Source organism: Pinus tabuliformis, chromosome X (genome assembly GCF_031772625.1).
Source record: "Pinus tabuliformis cultivar Carrire ecotype Pingquan chromosome X, CPIR1, whole genome shotgun sequence".
In the NCBI taxonomy this organism is placed as follows: domain Eukaryota; kingdom Viridiplantae; phylum Streptophyta; class Pinopsida; order Pinales; family Pinaceae; genus Pinus; species Pinus tabuliformis.
In genome coordinates, this window is record NC_142308.1 from 896,231,469 (window position 1) to 896,239,355 (window position 7,887).

Genomic DNA, 7,887 nt, shown 5'->3' on the forward strand with positions numbered 1-7,887 from the left:
CCCCGACCTAGTCCCATAACATCAAAGTGCGGTTGGTCAAGGGCACACACCCCAACCCACACCGTAAGAAGATTGGTCAGATAGTGAATCTGAAGCTCCTTTCTACTCTCTCATATGCCCAACCGCTTCCAGCTTGACAATTTAAGTGATGTATATATATTTCTCAAATCTAAATTGAGTTTGATGTAAAATAATTTGGGGTAATATTATTGTTAAGCACATAAATGTTTTTGTAATAGAATTTTACAAAGTTTTAATTTGTTTTTTAAAAATGGATAAGTGGATGATAGAATTTATGTTTTACATAATATTTTAGAATAGTTTTAGCAATACATACAAATTAAAAGTTAAAATTTATTTTATAATAGTTATATTGGTTTTGTATTTTTAATTAAATTGGTCGGTTGATTTTTTTCCATATTGTAATATATTTATATAATTAAGTCTCATATAAAATGTCATACTTTGTTTAGTGAAATTATTTCCAATATTAATTTTTGATATTTAAAATTAAAATTACTAAATTATTTATAATTTTAACTATTTTATTTAAATAATATTTTTTACTTAATTTTTATTTATTTTACATTTTTATTTAAATAATAATAATAATAATAATATAAATAAAGTTAATGTAATTTATATCCAAATTTAATATATTCTAAACTTCTTATTTCATGGATTTAATGTGATGATGATATTCAAGTTATCTTAAAAATAAGATTTGGATTTGTATCAAATTAAATTGAATTATTTTTTTAATGACTTTATATTGGATTTTAGATATTTTCCTAAGGGCTTATATATCCTCGGTTTATCATATTAATCTTTTAGGTTTAATATTGTCTTGATGTTAAAATCAATCATGGTCAACCATAGTTCAATGTTGCATTGTGACAAAGATTGTCTCAGTATGAAAATCAACCATGGTAAACCATGTTTCAATGTCACATTGTAACAAAAATTGTCTCAATATGAAAATCAACCATATTCAATCATGGTCATTAACAATGGTCACATTGTGACATACATTGTCCCTTGGTCCAATGTCACGTTATGACAAACATGGTCATCCATGGTCAACCATGGTCCAACGTCACATTGTGACAAAGATTGTCTCAATACAAAAAACAACCATGGTCAACCATGGTCAGCCATTGTACAATGTCACATTGTGACAAAGATTGTCTCAATATGAAAAACAACCAAGGTCAACATGGTTAGCCATTGTACAACATCGCATTTTGACAAAGGTTGTCTCAATATAAAAATAAATCATGGTCAGCCATAGTCCAACGTCGCATTGTGATAAATATTGTGTCAATATAAAAATCAATTGTGGTCAAGCATGGTCAACCATGTTTATTTAATAGTTTATAATATTTTTCTTAGGTTTTATATACCTTGGGTTTATAGCATTATTCTCTTATATTTAATATTACTCCCTTGGCTTTATAATCCCTTAGGTTTTTAGAATTAATCCCTTGGGTTTATAATATATATCTTAAGGTTTATATATCTTTCATTGATAATATTAATCCCTTGGGTTTAATATTATTCCCTTGGCGTTATAATACCTTGGGGTTTTAGAATTATTCACTTTGGTTTATAATATCAATCCCTTGGGTTTATCAATCTAAGGGTTCATATTTGTAGACTATAATATTATTCATATGGTTTATAATATTAATCCTATAGTTCAGTATAGGACCCTTGGGTTTATAATCATGGTCAACCATGCACAACCATATTCCAATGTCACATTGTGACAAAAATTGTCTCAATAGGAAAATCAACCATAGTCAAACATGGTGTTGTGACAAGGATTGTCTCAATATGAAAATCAACCATGGTAAAACATAGTGAAACATATTTTTTTTAGGGTTTATAGTATTTTTCTTAGGGTCTACATACATAGGGTTTATAATATTAATCCCTTGGATTTATCCCTTGGGTTTAATATTATATTGAAAATGAAACTAACTCAAACAGATTACTGAAAAACACACATAAAAACGAGACACAAAATATTGGCGGAAAAGGGCTGAAACCTCATGCTTCCTCACGTATTCTCACTCATTCTCATTCATTAAAATAATTGAATATAGTGTTACAAATAAATAGATGAGAGATAGTGTTCTCAAGATAGTGCATTCTATCTTAGACACTTTTGGTTGAGATAATTTCTTACCAGACACACACTAATATAGGAGTTACCTAAACTAACTCCTATCTTAGAGGAACAACCCAAGAGTTAGGCACAAAATCCTAACTTGTAATATTTAATTAATTAATTTATTATTGGATTTATTATTGTTTTATGAGAGAGGCTAACATTCCCCCCTTCAATGATAAATCGAAAATAAGAACGAGGAACCATCTTCCAAGTTCTCATGTTGATCCTCAAAAACATTGCCTGAAAAAACCGCCAAAACTGGATGCTGGAAAAAACTCAAATCTGAAGAGAACATGAATCAGCTGCATGCTTGATTCATCTCTGAATGTTGCTTGACAACTCCATCACGTGCCAAGCCGCAAAAGGATCCAACTGTCCTTTCTTTGAAAACAACATCCGGTGTCCACTGACACAATTTGATGAATGCCCACTGGCGTGTTTGCTAATGATGATTTCCCACTGGCTGAAGATGTCGAAAAACAACTCAATGTTGTTTTTGCTATGATGAAAGCTGCTCACTGTTGCTTTGGCTGTCGATCACCCACTGGCGAGTTTGCTGATGCTCACTGCGGATGACAAATGCCCACTGGCTGATGAAGATGCCCACTGGCTACTTCGCTGATGTTGTCGAGACTTTCAGTCTAACAACCACTTGTCAATTTCATTAACATTTTCCCCCCTTTGTCAGCTGAAAGGAGGGACAATCTTCTCCAAAATATATTTTAACTCCCCCCTAGGTGTAGGAGAGTTTCACGGTTGTACTCCCTCATTCAACTGCATGAGAGTACCATCATCGGTTCATTTTTGGCTGCACTATGTGTGATTGTAGTCGGTTGTAGAACTGAGACAATCTTTTGACTATGGATGACCATTCCCAAGGATTGATCCATTCATAAAGTATCTTCAATCTGGCTGATTTTTGTTGGTTGCGGCATTTTTCTGAGGAATGATTGGGCTTGCCACGATGGCGACAAGGATGGAGATCAAAACACTGATCTTCCTTATGACCGATTCTTTGACAATGAGAACACTTCGATTAGACTTCAACTTTAGGTTGCGTGCAATTATGTTTGTCTGCAACTTTCTCAGAACCTGCCAAGGGGAGTTGTGCAAGAAATCCTGCACTGACAAACTTAATTGGCTTGGAATAATCTGGGATATGTAAGTTGGTGTCATCAGTGACATAGCCTAAGCCTCGTCAATTCTTGTTATTTTGAATCTCTTCCCAGGGCTTGATGATGGGTTTGGAAGAAATTTGAATTTGATCATGAACAACTTCGACACTTGAAGTTGTTTGCATGAGTGATTTGGAATCAAAATCTTTATCTTCATCTGTATGGTTGAATGACTTGGAAGAAGCACTCTTTTGTTGCAACTCATCTCTTTGTAGTTGCGACTGTAGTTGAAGAAACTCAATGGTTTCATGTGTTTGTTGTAGATGCCATGAAAGATCAGCAAGAGTTTCTTTGCTGATGTGCACCATGTCTTTATCACTGGAGATGATCAAACTGTGAAGAATGTATAACCACTGAATATGTTGCGCCATCTAAACTTGCTCACTTGAAATTAGGCTCTCTTGTTGTAGATGTTGTGCTTTGAACTGTTGCACTTGATTTTGTTACTTGAATGACAGGCTTGCTTGCTATGGGACTTGAATGGCACGCTCGCTTGATTTGTTCTTTATTGCACTTGCTGGGAACACTTGCTAGAGTTGTAGAACTTTCTTACTTAGACTCGGGAATTCACGCTCGCTTGATGACAATCGCGTTTGTGTGAACGCTCACTTGCCTTACTTGATGACTTCACGCTCACTTGAATGAATAGCCATGCTCGCTTGATGTTGATCTCAACTTGCTTGATTGGTGTTAGAGTTGAACTTGTTTGGTTGCTTTGATGGTTGCTACAATGAACTTCACTATGGCTCGCTTGAAGCTTTGAACTTTGTATTGTTTTGACGCAAATTGCTTGAATGAATACTCACGCTTGCTTGCAGGAGATGTGAACTTGTTGCTTGTTTGCTTTAAAGTTAAAATTCGTGCATTCACCTCATTTTTCTTAAAGGAAGGGTGTCGAACACTGTCGAAAATGCACCCAAAAAACGGTTAATGATTTAATGACTCACTACAATGAATTCAATTTGACTCAATTCAAGACTTGGGTGTCGGTTTCAACCGAGAATGCACCCTTACAATTCAATGTAATTTGAGTTTGATTACAAGTTCAATAATGTTGATGTAGATTGTGCTTTGAAATGTTGGAGTTTGCATATTCATGAACTTGATTGTATTGAGTGATTTTGTTTGTTGAGGTAGAATGCCGATGTTGAAAACTTTGATTATTTGTTGTAGTGACACAAATGCATGTGTTGAGCTTAATTATCCTTCATTGCAACGATTTTGTTACAAGTGTTGTGCTTGCTTGCATTGAACTTTATGTGTGTTAAATGAGATCATTTATGTGTCAAAACTAGACACAAATAAAAGTGCAACAACATGAAGCATGCACCATCATCAACACACTCTTCATGTACCTAAGACCCCCTTATTCAATTTCAGGCAGATCTAGGACACAATCACCACAAAAATGATATCTTTATTAAATTTTGGAGTACATAATCGCTCAGCTTCACAACATCTTCATGGAATCCGAGTTCTATAACTTTTGAAAGAAAAATGTCTTCAAAACACTAACTCAACCTTCTAGAAATAAAATATTCACTTATCTCTCCAAATACAAAATACTTATAACTCCAAAAATTACAAAATATACTCCTTATTTCTCCATCACTCCTTATCTCTCTTAAAATTACAAAACACTTCTTACTTCTCACTCCAAAAAACTTATCACTCCAAAATAATTTTACAATTTAAAAAGCATACCTTATCTCTCCATTAAAATAATTTATGATCACTCTTTAAAAAGTGCCTTTACATACTTCCCATTAAAATAGTTATTAAAACTTTATGAGATCACTTGAATTCACGTTGCTTATGTATGTAAAAGTGTATGCGCCATTCCCTTTACGCATATAAAAATTTAAGGAGTGTTAACCATACATGTCTTCTCAAAAGATTCTCCAACGAAGGCTACTTTCACAATGCTAAATCACTCATTTGTAAATCGATTTACTTTTTCAACCTAGTGAGAGTGTTTACCTTTTAATCGTTTTGTCTTCTGTATGGACCGTCTATTCGCCTTTTTAAGTCACTTTGAATCTGAGATTGCACGTGGAAACTTTGGTCTTCATTTGTGTAGGCAGCTATTAATAACAACACGTTTTCTAGGTTGAGATCTCGGTAGAATCTTTGTTTCTTAACTGCGCTTAGCTCAGAAGTGAGCAAAAAATGGCTCAATAGTTGGTCAGGTTGCCTCTCTTTGGCGTTTTCAAAGAGTAGCAGATGAAGAAATTTCATGTCCGAGTAGTGCCACTGGAAAATAAACATCAAAATTCTTTTCTGATCTAAGAAACTGCAATATGGAAAAGAATGCAACTTATTTGAATTGCCCAGCGCTTCGACTTGACTCGACCTCCTCTCTGGCTGCCTCAAATTTTCTTCAACGTCCTTCACACATTCCTTCAGGCTTCAAAGTGCAATTAAACGGAAACTTTTCTCACAGCTTTGGTCATGAACATCAGTCATAAACTGTTACATTGAATTTATTGCCAGAAACCGATTTCACAAAACTTAACACCGCAATGTTGAAATCTCACTTGTAAGGCAAATAGAAAATAATTTCGAGAACAAAACGTTGTTGCAGAGCCACAGAAACATGAAATTTGTTGGGTGCAACCATCATTTTCTACGAACTCAATTGAGATCTTTTCCAAACATTTGCAGGCTATTCGGATCCAGAGGTTAAAGAATCAAACAAAACCGATTCAGGGCATAAAACATATAAGCCATAATTTGTAGAATTCGCAACTTCGCAGAAAATACGGCAAACTTACATTTGACTTCGTCGCTTGAGCTTCCAGAAAACAGCATAACACCAACCACTCTAGTCACACAGCTGCCTAAGTGTCTCCTGCAAAATCATTTCCATCTCTTCTCTCTAAAAACTGTATTAATCACAGCGAGTTTTATCTTCCTTGATTTTGATTATACACAGCACACGAAAAAGTTTTCTGGGCCTCCTCACTAGCTGGCTCGGAACAAAGCTCTTCCAGCTTGCTTTCTGCGAACATCGGCTCTTTGTTTTCTTGAAGACTGGGCACCGCACAACAGCAAATGATCCATCTCCTTAAACTCTTATTTCTTCTCCATTTTCTCCTTATGGAAGAACTTGGTGAAAGACCTCGGTCTTTAAGCGAAAATTCAATAATGAATTCTTCTATGATTGGTATTGTAAATGATGCTGATAACCGTTCTTCCTAAAATCACTTCACATGTGTCCCTGTAAATTACAAGATACTCAATTGTTCTTTTAAAAAAATGCAAGAAGCCACGCATTTTTTTTTCGCGAACATGGCAGCAAACATAAAGTTGACGTAATTGTTATGGAATTTTTTGATCCTTGAACTCAAGATATGCAGTCGCAGAAATTTTTCTGAAAAAAATTCAGATGAATGCCCTTGTGCACGGTCTATGCTCTCACCGTGAATAAAAATGACCTTTAAACGAGCATGGAAGTGGAAGAAACCACGTGTTAATCAAAGTGCCCAAAGCCACTATGATCTACAACTGCAGGCCCTTCTTCACTCCCAGCCATATTAAACGATCAATGTTGCTCAACGCAGAGCCACTTTCCTTGTGCGCTCTGAATTTTCTCTTGTTTCCAGTGACAGTCCTCTGCGGATATGTTCCTCCACAACTGCAGGCCCTTCTTCACTCCCAGCCATATTAAATGATCAATGTTGCTCAACGCAGAGCCATTTTCCTTGTGCGCTCTGAATTTTCTCTTGTTTCCAGTGACAGTCCTCTGCGGATATGTTCCTCCACAACTGCAGGCCCTTCTTCACTCCCAGCCATATTAAATGATCAATGTTGCTCAACGCAGAGCCACTTTCCTTGTGCGCTCTGAATTTTCTCTTGTTTCTAGTGAGAGTCCTCTGCGGATATGTTCCTCCACAACTGTAGGCTCCCATTGAAGGCTTTGAATGTAGCCTCTTGTAGCTCTCAAGTAGTCAATATAGGTATGTAGCCTCACACGAGTCTCACTAGCTCCGATACCACATATTGAAAATGAAATTAACTCAAACAGATTACAGAAAAACACACATAAAAACCAGACACAAAATATTGGCGTAAAAAGTCTGAAGCCTCATGCTTCCTCAGATATTCTCACTCATTCTCATTCATTAAAATAATTGAATATAGTGTTGCAAATAATTAGATGAGAGATAGTGTTCTCAAGATAGTGCATTCTATCTTAGACACTTTTGGTTGAGATAATTTCTCACCTGACACACACCAATATAGGAGTTACCTAAACTAACTCCTATCTTAGAGGAACAAAACAAGAGTTAGGCACAAATCCTAACTTGTAATATTTAATTTATTTATTTATTTTTGGATTTATTATTGTTTTATGAGAGAGGCTAACATATTATTCCCTTGGGTTGATAATCCTGCAATCATGGTCAATCATGGTCAATAACCACACTGACATTGTAACAAAGATTGTCTCTTGGTCCAACATTACATTGTGACAACCATGGTCATTGATGGTCAACCATGGTCCAACATCGCCTTGTGACAATGGTTGTTTTA